Source organism: Nyctibius grandis, chromosome 27 (assembly GCF_013368605.1).
Source record: "Nyctibius grandis isolate bNycGra1 chromosome 27, bNycGra1.pri, whole genome shotgun sequence".
In the NCBI taxonomy this organism is placed as follows: domain Eukaryota; kingdom Metazoa; phylum Chordata; class Aves; order Nyctibiiformes; family Nyctibiidae; genus Nyctibius; species Nyctibius grandis.
In genome coordinates this window covers 5,982,925-5,999,506 of record NC_090684.1, presented here as the reverse complement: position 1 = coordinate 5,999,506, position 16,582 = coordinate 5,982,925, and the positions used below count along the sequence as shown (strand labels likewise).

The window sequence follows — 16,582 nt, the reverse complement described above, 5'->3', positions numbered from 1 at the left end:
GAAGCTTTTCCGATTCCCTTTCTTTTGCTAATCTAAAAACTACTGAACCTTGTTCTTCAAATCCTAGTTTCCAGAATTGAAGAAATCCATTCCTTTGAACCAGAACTAATCTATTCTTTCCCTTTTAAAATCAAATTATTCTTCTTGACTTTGATCACTCTCCTATGTACGATGCGCACAGGACCACGACACGCAGAGCTCGCTGCGCATTTGTGTCAAACTTCAGGAAATCACAAGTGGTGCTTTTTCTCCGCGGGTAAGTACCTCCCCCCACGAAGAAAAGCTTCACTGTGGCAAGGAGCTACACGACAGAAGCTGCAGGAGGAAGGGAGAGGACCTTACACCAGCCTAAAGGCTGGACATGCTGGTTCAAGCGTGTGTTAGGCTCTTCTTTTCCCAACAACACGCAAACCTCCGCGGTGCCGTCCTCAACGCTGCCTTCGCTGCAGCCCACTGGTGTGTATAAACCAAAGATGATCTGGGCCAACTACTGCACGGAGGAGGCTGCAGAGAAGTTTTGCTTGGCTTTGTAATATCCTACAGGGGCTGGTTGTGGTAAACCACTGTTTTTAATAAAGTTTTCTGGGTTGGACAGTTCTTTCCTACAACCGCAGAAATCACAGAATCACAGAATCAATGAGGTTGGAAGAGCCCTCTGGGATCATCGAGTCCACCCATTGCCCTGACACCACCATGTCAACTAGACCATGGCACTAAGTGCCATGTCCAGTCTTTAATCAATCAAACGGTAATAAATAAATCAAATAAATTTAATATATTTAAATTCTTTAATAAATCAAATGGTAACGGCATAGGTGTCCTGCAGGAATCACCATCCTAACCTGCCACCTCCTCTGCAAGGCTGCTCTTTGTCTGGCAGACATCTCCTCAAATTCAAGGTGCAGTCGAGCTCTTTTTCAGTCCCTTGAACTGGAAATTGAGCCCGATGTTCCCCTGCCAGTTTTATTAGAAGTGTCATCTCTCTGAGTGCGCACAAACCACCCACAGGCGCTACCAGTGATTTCCTCAGATCCTTTCTAATATGTGCAAGAGTCAACGCAAGAAGCAGCACATTACAGAGAAGATGGGTCAGGCTTTTAGTGCCCAGACATGCTTGTGTTGGAGCTGGCGCTGCCTCGATACACCACTAAATCTAGCGCTAAATGCCTCGCTGGGTGGGAGATTTGCTGCCCTCAGCGTTTGAAGGCTTCAGACCTCCTGCTCCTGCCTGGCACCCAGACAATGCCTCCGACTACTGGGCAAGTATCTGGGAGCACACACCATGGACAGCTGAATTAAGTCAGCCCATTACATGGAGAACTTTTAAGGAACTACTGGAGAGGGTCCAGCGGAGGGGTATGGAGATGGTCAGAGGCTGGAGCATCTCTGATACGAGGAGAGGCTGAGGGAGCTGGGGCTGTTCAGCTGGAGAAGAGCAGACTGAGGGGGATCTTATCAATGCTTACAGATACCTCAGGGGCGGGTGTCAAGGGGATGGGGCCAGACTCTTCTCAGCGGTGCCCAGCGACAGGACAAGGGGCAACGGGCACAAACTGAAACAGGGGAAGTTCCATCTGAATATGAGGAAAAGCTTTTTTACTGTGAGGGTGCCAGAGCCCTGGCACAGGCTGCCCAGGGAGGGTGGGGAGTCTCCTTCTCTGGAGATATTCAAACCCGCCTGGACACAACCCTGTGCAACGTGCTCTGGGTGACCCTGCTCTGGCAGGGGGTTGGACTGGATGATCTCCAGAGGCCCCTTCCCACCCCAGCCAGGCTGGGATTGATTCTGTGAGAAGGAGGGTAGACAAGCGACCCTGCAGTCTCTCCACTCCAAGCCAGAGTGCGCTGCCTGCTGCTCCTCAGGACACAGGGACCTGGCTACGTATCACGTATACCTCGTTATGAAGGTTTTAATTCATCCTGCCCTAAACTAACCCTCACCTTGAATCCTGCTTCAAGCCAGGAGCCTCCCCAAGGAATCTGCAATCCCCGCTCCGCAGTGCAGCCCTGTGACGTGAGACGCAGTGATTTGACCAGTACAAAAGAAACGAACCAAGGAATCCCAGCACATTTGAAGCCTCACAGATGGACAACACATTCAGCCAAAGCTGCTAAACGCAAAGCTCAAAAGGACGAGCAAACCCTGCTATTAATTAGCATGTTCTTCCTAGAGCTGCACCCGCAGGGCCACCCTCAGCCGGGCTCTTGGGGCAGGACTGGGTGCCAGCCCCACGCTGTAGAGATGGTCATCAAAGCTCCAGGAGCCTGTCCCGGTCCTGAGCCATGGCAGCGGGTCCAGCACAGAATCATAGAATCAATCAGGTTGGAAGAGAGCTCTGGGATCATCGAGTCCAACCACTGTCCTGACACCACCATGTCAACTAGACCATGGCACTAAGTGCCATGTCCAGTCTTTTCTTGAACACCTCCAGAGATGGTGACTCCACCACCTCCCTGGGCAGCCCCTTCCAATGGCTAATGACCCCTTCTGAGAAGAAATGCTTCCTAATGTCCAACCTGACCCTCCCCTGGCGAAGCTTGAGGCTGTGTCCTCTTGTCCTATCGCTGGTTGCTCGGGAGAAGAGGCCGACTCCCACCCCGCTACAACCTCCCTTCAGGTAGTTGTAGACTGCAATACTGCACCATATGATTTGATTTGTTCTAACCCTCTCTCCAGGCACCAAAAGCTTTCTTTGCATCCTAGAGGTGAGAAACCACCCAAGGGAGCCAGCAAACGGCTTTCCACCATAGCTAAGCCCTGCTGCACTTCCACAAGTGATGCTGGATGCTGTCTGGGAAGCTTTTTACGGAGTGAAACGCCCGGCAGCTGCCTGTCATTGCCCGAGGGACATCTGCCTGCCTGTCCAAACAGCCGTGCCTTGGGTCACTCTCCATAAGAAGCTCAAGGCCAGTCAGTTGAGCAGCACTGTCCGTAGGGCTGGCCTCTGCCGCGGGGTTAGCGTTAGATCTCCCGTTCTCAGCCGCAAACACGCCGGCTGATGTCTGCACGCTCTTTTGTTAGCAGAGCTTCCGACATTTGCCTCTTAAAACCCTCAGCAGCCTGACAGCTCCCTTTTAATTTCGGCCCAGTGACCCCACCTCCCCTGTTGAGTGGGAGCGGGGAATTAGGAAGTGATTAACAAGCCTCTTGTTGAAAGTTACTTGTGCACTTTATGCTAATCCCCTTCGGTGACGACTTTTCTTACGATGACAAACGGCGAGGCAAGTAATCCCCTTAATATCAAGCTTGCATTTCTTTCAACAAACGCACCTGCTAATGTGTTTGAACAGTGCTGAGAAAGTCCACACTCGGCTGGGCAAGGCGACAGGGAAACCAAGCAATAAAACCCGAGCAGGTCCCCAAGCCACCCTACAGCAGGAGGTAAAAATAATTTTTGTCTTTTTTTTTCTCCCTCCAAATAAACTAATAATTTCCCTAGGCAGAGAGAGGAGGGGTGTGCATCTCTGAAGGAAGGGTGGGATAAGAAATGAATCACTTCAAACATAGCTACTGGGAACAGCAAAGGGGGAAAAAAAAGGTTTATTGCATTTAAAACCTTCCTGTGATCAATACTGAGAAGAATTGTTTCAGGCTGCAATTGTCTCTGTGTCTCTAAAGAGGAAGGGCGATACTCGATGAGACGGGAGGACCTGTGAGCATCATCTCTGCCGCTGCTGCCGGCACTGGAGCAGAGCCACCCTGCAGCGACCTGCTGCCACCCAGGGCACACAGCAGCTCCACAACTTCTCCAGCCAAAATCTGGATATTTCTTAGCGCTCACTGATTTCTCCTCCAGCGACATTGTCTCCCTTTGGGCTCCCTTTGGGCTCAACAAGGCCAAGTGCGAGGTCCTGCATGGGGGTCAGGGCAATCCCAAGCACAAACACAGGCTGGGCGAAGAATGGATTGAGAGCAGCCCTGAGGAGAAGGACTTGGGGATGATGGTTGATGAGAAGCTCACCATGAGCCGGCAACGTGCGCTGGCAGCCCAGAAAGCCAACTGTGTCCTGGGCTGCATCCCCAGCAGCGTGGCCAGCAGGGCGAGGGAGGGGATTCTGCCCCTCTGCTCTGCTCTCGTCAGACCCCCCCTGCAGTGCTGCGTCCAGCTCTGGGGCCCCAACAGAAGAAGGACACGGAGCTGTTGGAGCGAGTCCAGAGGAGGCCACAGAGATGCTCAGAGGGCTGGAGCCCCTCTGCTCTGGAGACAGGCTGAGAGAGCTGGGGCTATTCAGCCTGGAGAAGAGAAGGCTCCGGGGAGACCTTCTAGCACCTTCCAGTACCTGAAGGGGCTACGGGAAAGCTGGAGAGGGACTCTTGACAAGGGCATGGAGTGATAGGACGAGGGGGAACGGTTTTAAACTGAAAGAGGGGAGATTGAGATGAGATCTTAGGAAGAAATTCTTTGCTGTGAGGGTGGTGAGACACCGGCCCAGGTTGCCCAGAGAAGCTGTGGCTGCCCCCTCCCTGGCAGTGTTCAAGGCCAGCTTGGATGGGGCTTGGAGCAACTTGGTCTGGTGGAAGGTGTCCCTGCCCGTGGCAGGGGGTTGGAACTAGATGGTCTTTAAGGTCCCTCCCAACCCAGACCAGTCTGTGATTCTATGGTTTAAAGCACATCTCGGTGCCATGGAACAACTCCAGTGTCTGGCAGAAACAGCACGGAGCTCCAGGGAATCTCTGTGTTGGCAGCTGTTGGGGAAGCCGGCATCTTTCCCTCACCCTTCAGTTTTCGGGTGCCTCTCCCTGTTGTGTCATCTAAAAGTGGTATTCTTGAGACAAAGATGATTAAGTTTGAGAAGAACTGGATAAAGGCTCAAGTCTGGAAAGCAGAGCCTGAGCGAGATGTTACAGCAGCTGTTGGAAGTGGCCCTGCCACAATGAAAGTTGCGGAACAGTTTTCATCAGCAGATCAGTCTTCTACGTGCTGCTGCCTTCAGAGAAGGAGGAAAGATTTATTTATTTTCTTTTAAATCAATTTCTGGCTCAATATTCTCCTGAGTTTTGCACAAAGGCCAGTGTTCGTGCTGATATTTCAAGGAGCGGCTTATTCAGGTGTTTAGTTTTTTCTTTTTAATAATGACAGAGGAAGGGAAAAAAAATCCTGGAAAAAAAAGTTCCACTTTGCACCTTCAAAAAAAGGCTCCAGCTGAAAGAGGTGACATGGAAAGCAGCAGTTCTTAGCACAAAGAGAGGCTCTGATGCCCAAGGAAGCGAGTTAAATAAAACGATGGCTCAAATCTCGTACTCCTGGGAGGCGGCTGAGCCGTGCAGGAGGTATCAGAGGGAAGTGTGAGCCCTACATGCAAACACGGGACTGGTGCTTAACAAGACATCCCTGCTCTTTGCTCAAAGACAGAACAACATTTTCAGAGGCCACTGGGACATCACATTGAAGACATATTTTCAGTAGAAAACAGCATCTTTCCGGCTCAGTTCTGCCCTGCTTTTGGCCGTAGCGCCTTTGGAAACCTTTGCCGCGTGCTTCCAGCTGCACCATCAGCTCAGCACCCGCCTCTCCTCCCTGCTCCTTCTTTTATAATAACCACAAAATATCCATTTAAACTTCCGCAGCGTTAGCTGGCTAATGAAGATGGTTGTTATCTGCTCAGAGATGCTGCCCCAGAGCTGGAAACTCCAAGGTCAGAGTCAGAAGGTGAAGGACAAAACTCTCCCTCTCCCTTCATAACTGAAAGAGGGGAGATTTAGATTGGATATGAGGAAGAAATTCTTTGCTGTGAGGGTGGTGAGACACTGGCCCAGGCTGCCCAGAGCAGCTGTGGCTGCCCCCTCCCTGGCAGTGTTCAAGGCCAGGTGGGATGGGGCTTGGAGCAACCTGGTCTGGTGGAAGGTGTCCCTGCCCGTGGCAGGGGGTTGGAACTAGACGATCTTTAAGGTCCCTTCCAACCCAAACCAGTCTGTGATTCTGTGATTCTATGATTTCTGGAAAGAGAAGTTGGGGGTAAATGGAGGGAAACAAGAGTGGAGGCACCAAATGTGCACTTATTGCCTAAGCTGGTGCAAGAAAGGGCTTTCCTGTCCTGATTTCTTCTTGAATGAACACTGTGCAGTCTGTTAAGGTTAAAAAGGGGATGCTGAGGAACTGCTGTATCAACTCTACGTGTGCACTGGGGTTTTTTTTTTCTTCCCCTGGCAAATTAGGAACAGCGCTGTCAGTTTTGCCCAGACTTCTTCATTTCCCTCAGGATCCAAAGTTTGACTAGAAACATTAACAGCCAGGGAAACATGGGGTTGTGAAATTACCCTTCCTGCAATCTAAACAGGGTCATATCGCTGCAGGGTTTGGGGCGGGCGGGGGAGGAGGACCCCAGGGAAACGCGAGGCGCTGGAGGCGGCTGTCCTGGTTCAGAAACCAGCACGGCAGCCGAGACCCCGGCACTCCTGCTAAGGAGCACCGAGACACCCAAGGGGATGACTTTTAAAGGAAAACTTAAAAGCACCGAGCACTTGCAGGCATGCTTGTAGGCTTCTGGTAATCCTCAACTCTTAGACCGCTCATGTGAGAGATCACATCATCTTTCCTCCTGCCCATCTCATGGTGGGCAGCACATTCAGGTAGCGCTGGGGGTGGTGGAGGACAGCAAAGGGGTTCAGCTAGTTTTGCCAGCCCTCCCGGACAGGGTCAGAGCCGATTCAACCGAGGTGGGCTGGCAAAACACAGGACATCTGAGATGGGACCTGAGAAAAAGCGCAAAGAGCATCATACCGGACTGATCGTCCTGCGCAAGCCGCTTTCTTCTGGGACCCCCAGTTCTCCCTGTGCTGATGTTGATAAATCCCAAGGAAACTGGCTTCACGAAGGGCAAATCGCGCCTGACAAATCTGGTGGCCTTCTATGATGGGATTGCAGCGTTGGTGGATAGGGGAAGAGCAACTGATGTCATCTACCCGGACTTGTGCAAAGCATTTGACACTGTCCCGCACAACATCCTTGTCTCTACATCGGAGAGACATGGACTTGACAGATGGACCACTGGGTGGATAAGGAATTGGCTAGAAGGTCGCACTCAAAGAGTTACGGTCAACGGCTCAATGTCCAAGTGGAGACCAGTGACGAGTGGCGTTCCTCAAGGGTTGGTATTGGGACTGTCACTGTTTAACATCTTTGTTGGTAACGTGGACAGTGGGATTGATGCGCCCTCAGCAAGTTTGCCGACGACCCCAAGCTGTGTGGTGTGGTCGACATGCTGGAGGGAAGGGATGCCATCCAGAGGGACCTGGACAGGCTGGAGAGCTGGGCCTCTGCGAACTGCATGAAGTTCAACAAGGCCAAGTGCAAAGTCCTGCATGCGGGTCAGGGCAATCCCAAGCACAAATACAGGCTGGGTGGAGAATGGATTGAGAGCAGCCCTGAGGAGAAGGGCTTGGGGGTGATGGTTGATGAGAAGCTCACCATGAGCCGGCAACGTGCACTTGCAGCCCAGAAAGCCACCCGTGTCCTGGGCTGCATCCCCAGCAGCGTGGCCAGCAGGGCGAGGGAGGGGATTCTGCCCCTCTGCTCCGCTCTCGTGAGAACCCCCTGCAGTGCTGCGTCCAGCTCTGGGGCCCCCAACAGAAGAAGGACATGGAGCTGTTGGAGCGAGTCCAGAGGAGGCCACGGAGATGCTCAGAGGGCTGGAGCCCCTCTGCTCTGGAGACAGGCTGAGAGAGCTGGGGCTGTTCAGCCTGGAGAAGAGAAGGCTCCGGGGAGACCTTCTAGCACCTTACAGTACCTGAAGGGGCGAGAGGAAAGCTGGAGAGGGACTCTTGACAAGGGCATGGAGTGATAGGACGAGGGGGAACGGTTTTAAACTGAAAGAGGGGAGATTGAGATGAGATCTTAGGGAGAAATTCTTTGCTGTGAGGGTGGTGAGACACTGGCCCAGGTTGCCCAGAGAAGCTGTGGCTGCCCCCTCCCTGGCAGTGTTCAAGGCCAGGTTGGATGGGGCTTGGAGCAACCTGGTCTAGTGGAAGGTGTCCCTGCCCGTGGCAGGGGGTTGGAACTAGATGATCTCCAGGGGTCCCTTCAAACCCAAACCAGTCTGTGATTCTATGAAAGGGCACAGGTAGGTACTGGCCGTGGCTTTACTCGCCCGCCCTGCCGGGACGCTGCACAGCCCCAGGAATGCCGTACAGTTTTGATTTTCAAAAGGTGCTCAGACTGTGGAGGGCAGGAGCCTCCTCTTAAAAACTCAGAAACTTTTACAGCTGTTAGGAGTTCAGTAAAGTATAATTAAAACCGAGTTCCTTGTGGAAGGTTTAGATAAAATGCAGCCCTGAAATGCAGTGCCAAAAGGGGATCGGCCACTGCTCTTGCCAAGTCAGAAATCGGCCTAATTGCTTCCAATTGTGTTCTTCTGCGGCTGGGATCTGACCCAGCAAAGGCAGAAAAAGTCTATTTACATCTTTTCAAATAAAAAAAAAAAGGAAGAAAAAAAAACCCAGATGCTTTGGGAACATTTTATGCTTCTTTATCTCCAACTGGCCAACCTCAGGAAAATGTGCACTATTTTAAGATAGTTCTCAAGGAATTTGTTTTGGTGTGTTTTGTTTCAGAGATCCTGATCAACGCTTACGATTAAATAACCACCATTTAACAAGATCCTGGAGCACAGCTCCAGCCCTGCTCTCCTCCCTTTTCTTAATCAAGAGGGGAAGTTTTAGGAACCTCTCGAATTTTAGTCTCGTGCTGGCAAATATCCTCCTGGTGACTCCTGTTTGTTTTAGAAATTAAATGTAAAATAAAGCCAGCTGCTTTCGGGGCCAGTTCTTCCCCTCCCATATGCAAAAGCCACCATGTTCCTGCAGTTACGTAGAATCACAGAATCGTTTGGGTTGGAAAGGACCTTTAAGATCATCGAGTCCCACCGTTAACCCAGCACTGCCAAGGCCACCACTAACCCATGGCCCTCAGCACCACATCTACACGGCTTTTAAATCCCCCCAGGGATGGGGACTCCACCACTGCCCTGGGCAGCCTGTGCCAGTGCTTGACAACCCTTTCCATGAAGAAATTGTCCCTGATCTCCAATCTAAACCTCCCCTGGCACAACTTGAGGTCATTTCCTCTCGTCCTGTCACTTGTTACCTGGGAGAAGAGACCGACCCCACCTCGCTACACCCTCCTTTCAGGCAGTTGTAGAGAGCGAGAAGGTCTCCCCTCAGCCTCCTTTTCTCCACACTAAACACCCCCAGGTCCCTCAGCCGCTCCCCATCACACTTGTGCTCCAGACCCTTCACCAGCTCCGTTGCCCTTCTCTGGACTCGCTCCAGCACCTCAAGGTCTTTCTTGTCATGAGGGGCCCAAAACTGAACCCAGGACTTGAGGTGCGGCCTGTCCAGGGGGACGATCCCTGCCCTGGTCCTGCTGGCCACACTAGTGCTGATACAAGCCAGGATGTTGGTGGCCTTCTTGGCCACCTGGGCACACTGCTAGCTCATACCCAGCCGCCATCGACAAACACCCCCAGGTCCTTTCCCACCAGGCACTTTCCAGCCACTCTTCTCCAGCCTGTAGCAGTGCGTGGGGTTGTTGTGCCCCGAGGGCAGGACCCGACACTTGGCCTTGTTGAACCTCACACAGTGGCCTCGGCCCATCGATCCAGCCTGTCCAGACCCCTCTGCAGACCCTTCCTGCCCTCCAGCAGATCAACACTCCCGCCCAACTTGGTTTCATCTGCAAACTTACTGAGGGTGCCCTCGATCCCCTCATCCAGACCATTGATACAGGTATGGGACAGAACTGGCCCCAGTACTGAGCCCTGGGGAACACCACTTGTGACCGCCACCAACTGGATTTAACTCCATTCGCTACAACTCTTTCGGCCCGGCCATCCAGCCAGTTTTTTACCCAGCAACGTGTACGCCCGTCCAAGCCATGAGCAGCCAGTTTCTCCAGGAGAATGTAGCTCAGCTGCTCCTACACCTCCATGGGTTTACATGCTTGGTCAGGCCAATGCACGGCAGCTGTAAAAAGGACAGCCTCTCTGGCGTGTCACATTGCTGCAGGCAGAAGTCTTCCTGGAACTCAGCACGAGCTGAGATGGAAGGAGGAAGAGTGATGAGGAAGGCTGCCTGCTACACCTACAATCCTCAGACCTGTCCCCATCGGGTACAACTCAGACCAGCGTTCCTCCCAAGTCACATTTGTCTTTCAAGTCAGGTAGGGTTGGGGTGAAGTTTGGTTTTCCAGTGGGTGCAGAATAATTAGAAGGTCTGGTTGAACTCTGCTTTTGATAAGAGGTTTTTTGAGGTTGTTGCCTCCCTCAGAAAGCTGCTCTGCTGACCCGAGAGCTGCGGTTTGCCACGGTGCCCCGTTAGCTTCAGCTGACATGATTAACAGTGCTGCCTTCCACCTCCAGTTTGCATTTGTGCAAATGCAAAGATTACAAAATCCCATTGATATGATTAATGACCCAGCGTAGCCAAACCACCTCCATCTAACCTCCAACTCCCAAAAGCCTGATGCAAAATATGTTTTCACAAACTATAAATCAATAAACTTTGCTTAATAAAAACTGCTGTTACTGAAGCATAATATTAAAAGGTTCTCCAAGATGGAATAGTGGCTTTGGCAGCTGGCTGCAACAGATCGCATCATTTTCAGGCCGGCGAGCACAGATTTAATCAGAAACAAACACACTCGGCTGTAACGGACCGACGGCCGCGTCTCCGGCCGTCCCAAACACATCTCGAGGTTCTGCAGTCGCACACCGGTTTGTGCGATCGCAGCCTGCACCTCGGCTCCCCACGCCTCTCACGTGGCCCCTGGCTTCGCAGCAGCTGCAGTTTATTACCGCTGTCTCTCGGGGATAAAACTCGCCATGTAAAACGTCAAGCTGGATTGTTTTTTAATTTAGTAAAGGCCACAATTCCGAAACCCGGGTTTGTTGCTCTTTTTGTTTTCCTTCTTTTCTAAGGGATCAAATTTTATTGGTGAAAAATTTAATTTTGCAAAGCAACGTGATCTTAGACAAAACTCTCCAGACATGAGGAAATAAAAGCCAAACGGCCAAGAGACATGAGAAGAGAAGATTTCTGCTCCTAAATTTCTTCACTATGAGAATGCCACAGGTCTGCAGGCAATGATGTCTTCCTTGCCCCTGCAAACGCTCTAGCGGGACGTTTTCAGGTGTTACTATCGGGTACTTAAATACCTATTTGGCCACTAGCCAGGATTCCAACTGCCTAAAGCCAACCTGCCAACTTGTTGGTGTGAAGCGTGCTCCAAAATCTGGCGAACACCTCCTGCAGCCCGCAGCCACATCGCATCCCTGTGACAGCCGCTACGGCCGCAGGCAACGCCTGCGTGGGAAAGGGATTCAGGATGGTTTAAGTACGCTGACCCCTCTGTATCATGCAAAGCATCTTGTGGTGTTAGAATTAAGACAGTTTATACTGTCTCTTTCCCCCCTCCTCATTTGTTTCAGTCTAAAATAGCTCCAGACCAGCTGCCGGTCAGTGATATGAACCTCAAGCTACTCTCATCCACTTGAAGACCTCTGCTCCGAAGACCTTCCTTCTACTGAACTGCACTAGTAACCTCAGCAATTTGGGGTCATTAAAAAGGATTTACAATTCCTTGTAAAAAAAAAAAAACTCACCCAAACCAACAACGACCTCACAATTCCCCAAGGTCCGTATGTTTTTCTTTGACCACCACTTGCAGCTCCAGTGCATGAGGCACCATCTCCACTGGTGGAAGTCCATAAGGACAAGCGACATCTGTGAGGAACAGTGCAGGTACAGCTGCTGGTGCCCTGGGAAATGGATGCCCGAGCTCTGTGTCTCTTCTAGCCCTGTTTTCTATGGGTTTGTATTCATTTTATGAAAAACAAAACTATAACGGGCTCCTGCAATGGAAGTAAACATTGGTTTCCAGTTCAGCACTTTGAAGTGGTTTGCTGCCTACAGAGTTTCCACCCGCTCTCCCCATCACTTCCCGTGGCCTCTCGTTCCCATCCCACAGCACCTCCCCGTCTCACTTGTGCCAACTTGCTTGGTTTTGTGGCTGTACCATGAGCTGACCAAAATTAAAGATATCCTCCTTCTCCTTCTCCTTTCACCCCTGATCCAGACTGATTCCCTGGTCTGGTACAACCTCAAGTTGTCCTCTGACCTTCTGGCCTCCTTTGCCCTGTGACACGCAATGGTTTCAAAAGCTGAGCCATCACAAGTGATTGTTCTCTGGCTGCTTAACCAGCTTCTTCAAAGGCACCCATCACTGACCAGGCTGCAGAGGGTCAAAATGAGAGTTTTAAATAAGGTTGTAGTGTTACACCGTGTGCTTCTTCCTGAATCACCCATGATCATTCAGATGCTGTAGCAGTTAACAGACTCCCTGCTATGGCTTTGGCTTGGATCAACTCGCTCTGCTCCTCAGAAGGGAGGAGAGCTGAAGAAGAAAGTTTAGCCACAGGGACGCAAGTCACTTATCCCACAGGTCACAGCATGTCTCAACCCATTTTATTTATACATCCAGATGCAGCCAGAGACTGGAGCATCGTCTGGCTACTGAGTCACAGCAGGGAACATCTAACGGGTGGTGCCCTAAGAAGGACTGGAAGTTCCCGATACGCTTCCTGATATGGACATTTACAGAGGAAAACTCAAAAAAAAACCCCCAGAGAACAAACAGAACCCAGGATTTCATACTGATACTCATCTACAGAACATGCCGCTTGAGAAACAACCCGTGATAAACAAATCAAGGTGCTGAAGAACACAGACTGAGGTTAATTGCCTTAAAGTTCAACTTTCAGTATCCTCCATTTTTTGTTGTCTAATGAGAGAGGAGGTAACCACTGCCACAAATGCTGCGTAACTAGTCAGCAAGCCAGAAATTAGATAGAAAATGTCACGAGACAACTTATTTGACCCCATTTCAATTTATGCAGCATCATTTTTATCACAACTAGAACGAGTCCAAGGCATTAAATGGAAACCCAGGAAGAGAAACTTTTCTGGAGAAAGGTTTTCATAACGCTCTTTATTCTCTAACACCTTTGCAGCGGCAGCACAGCAAGCCAAATGATACGGACAGGTCTGCCTAACATGAGAATAAACCATGAACATCTGAGACAGGATTAAACCTGTTGCAAAAGCACCGACGGAGTGAAAACTGACCATCAGACACATTTATATTCAAAACTCTACGAAGGCTGTAATCTGATCGGGCATTTCTACCAACCTCTCAGCGCTCCTGCACATCTCTCCCTGATTAAAAGAAGTCTGGTTTGATCACATTACCAGACCTCTAAGATTTTATACCATTATTTATGTATTAATATCCAAACCACGCTGTATTTATCTGCATGCCAAGCACCTGCAGCTCAGACAGCTAACATTTTTGTGCATTAGTTTTTTTTTTAATTTAAGATGTGCTTTGGATTCTAGACGTACGTGTCCACATCAAAAATCTCACCCAGATCAGATGCGTTTGCTGCCATGGTAATCACTGCTCAGAGCAACCGCGGGCTCGGTGTGGAGGCTCGCTAACAGAGACAGCGATTCGGGAACCGTTGCTTTTTACGCTCGAGTATTACTATCAAGTGACTCAGTGAAAACATATGGCCCATAAAAGGTGATGCTCCTGCATCCCGTATTCCACTTATGCAGCTCCTTCAGACACTCCAATGAAAGGCAGAATAAAATCAATCAGTACAGACCACTGAGTATACTTAAAGCTTTATTGCTGGGCCCTTACTGACAAAAATTCAGCTGGAAAGCTCAAGGAATAAGCACCGAAAGTGGCTTAATGAGGGACCGATATAACATGGGAGGGGAAAAAAAGCCTTGTAGTGAAACCGTGAATATGGCCCGAACAAGGATTATGTAGAGTCTCTCGAGGAGCAAGACACAACCATCAAGTGATGACAGCCAGAGGGATGCGGCCACTACTGAACGAACAGCACACATGCACGCCAACGAGGGCTTTAAGTTCTGATCGTCTTTTTTATAGCAAAAAACATCGGATGACAAGATAAGAAGGAGCAGTCTGTAAAAGGAAGGAAGGTTGGTTGACAAAGAGGGTGGGAAACAACTGAAAAGCTGCAATTACAACCTGTGCAGTGAGTTGGGACTGGGCATTCTCCTTAGCTTTCATTGTCCTGCCTAACCCATATCCCACGGAGGAATGCCAGGGTCATGAGGTACCAAAATGAGCAGATGGATGAGCCTAAACACAAACTACGGGGTATTTCCTAAGAAAAAACAACTGGCCCAGCATCAATAGGATTTTTTACATTAAAAAAAAAAAAAAGACAGAGAATTCAGTCCTTGCTTTCACCCTCAGCCTTTCAATCCTGCCATTTATCGCTCTCTACAACTGCCTGAAAGGAGGTTGTAGTGAGGTGGGGGTCGGTCTCTTCTCCCAGGTAACAAGCGATGGGATGAGGGGAAACAGCCTCAAGTTGCCCCAGGAGAGGTTTAGATTGGAGATCAGGGACAATTTCTTACCCGAAAGGGTTGTCAAGCACTGGAACAGGCTGCCCAGGGCAGTGGTGGAGTCCCCATCCCTGGAGGGATTTAAAAGCTGTGTAGATGCGGTGCTGAGGAACATGGGTTAGCGGTGACCTTGGTAGTATCAGGTCAATGGTTGGACACTCAATGATCTTAAAGCTCCTTTCCAACCAAAACAATTCTGTGGTTCTATGATTTATCTGCTTACTTACACACGATAGGTTTCATACCATGGGTTGCCTGTGACACCCTGGAGCTGACTATGTGAATAATACTTTTTTGAGGAAGAGAAACACTGAGCTAAAACAGCACGGTGCAAAACTCATGATGAAAAGGTACCCACCGCCACAGAAACGGAAGCTTTTGCCAAATAACCGGATGATCTGAATTGATTTCAAAGGGAATTTCAGCTTCTACTTTCTAGCAACTGAATGCATTAAAGCAACTGAGAAGGTGGAGCTAGCAACGTTTACCCTGGGTGACTTAACAGCATTTACGTGGCTAGTTCTGTACTGGTGACTATAATTCTGGGCTGTTCTGTTGTGACACAAGACAAAGTGTGTGCAATCTTAGCTTGCAGAGGTTCAGGGGCAATAGGACTGACCTTGCCCGCAGAGGTGGTCACACACCAACACACCGGTCTCACCAGCATCTCCTCTGCCTGCCTTTTGCTCCCACACCCTATTCAAAGATATTTGCCTTTCTTATGACTTGTACGAGTTCACTGCAAAGCGCTCACGCTTCTCAGCTGTGCGTTTGGGGAGATGCCACCAATTAAAGGTGGAAAAAACCCCACATGCAACACGATCATAACACCTAAGGAGGAACGTTACAAGCAACGAGGCAAGTGCAGCAGGGAACGCCACAGGAAACTGCTCTGCAAATGACATCTGAATGCAGCCATTTGGCACCGAGACCTTCGTAAGTGAAACCTTCTTTGCTTTGTCTGGTTCTCTGAGAGGTTTTTTCCATGTCTTGAGGCTCCCTGCCTGCTCATGTGTCTTCACACCCCTGCTCAGCTGGGAACGTTTAGAGCCCACAGATCTGCTGGTATCAATCTTGACTGTATGGAAAGATAAAAGACTCCGAGGTATCACATCCTTACCTGTTTTATTAAGGCTGGTGGCACCCTGCGGCAAGGGTCGCTGTTACTGTGGGCATGGGGGAATAGACAGAAAAAAATCCATAGGAAATTGCACTCCGTTATTTCTCTTGCTCATGGCAGAAATATGTTGCCTTGGAGAAAGAGTTAACTCAGATACTTTGTTTCAGCCTGAAGTAAATCCTTTCCTAATTAGCCTTTTAAGGCATGGGCTATTTCCCTAACCCAGACAGCACCAGGACTGTTTCCTACACTGACTCCAGAATCGCTGCTGCTGCACTCCTGGTCTGACTTCTCCCACATCGATGCTCTGCAGACACGGCCGGCATCACCATTACTACTGCAAGAACCACCAAGATTTCCGTGCTCACGTGTTCGCGTTCACCTAAATCCCACTGCCACCAGAAGCTGAGGGAAGCTCTTCTCCAGGCCCTCTCACTCCCACCCGAGAGCTCCCACCACCTCCTCCAACACCCATGTGTCCCCCAAGAGCCTCCAACCCCATCCCAAAACCAGCATCTTCTTTGAGTTCGCACCAAAGCAGACAGGCATGCACCGTGAATACAGCGGTCACGGCTCCTGCGAGATGTTTGTCCCTTGTTTATATGCCTAGATGCATAACGGGGGGAAAATGAGTCAGTCTGGGTATGCTAAACATGACTGATTCTAAAAAACTTGGGTTTTGAAAGAAATTAAAACATTTTCAGCTTTACTCTATGACTAAGAGCACATCTGAACGGTTCCCCACCTGCTATTAAACTGGTTATCAATACTGTGGTGATTTACAGGGGAAATGGTAAGCACAGCTGTAAAAACTGTTGAAGAAAGTCCATCTAAGCACACAGGGCATAGTTTTGTACTGTCTGAAACCCCCCAGAGCTACTCTGATTGCAGATGGGAAGAAAGCACAGACTCATGCTCCTGGGTTAAACAGTTAACAGCCCGGGGGCAACCAGCAGCCACGCAAGCCGTCAGGGACTGCTTCCATCAACCCCACAGCAGCGGGTTAAAACCCTTTTTTACGT

The 16,582-nt window shown here is 50.0% G+C and overlaps 1 protein-coding gene across 9 annotated transcripts in view; it reads right to left on the bottom strand.

Annotated features, from left to right (window-relative positions):
* Positions 1-16,582, bottom strand: part of PPP1R12B (protein phosphatase 1 regulatory subunit 12B) — a 142,242-nt gene that overhangs the window by 20,947 nt on the left and 104,713 nt on the right. The window lies entirely within an intron of this gene.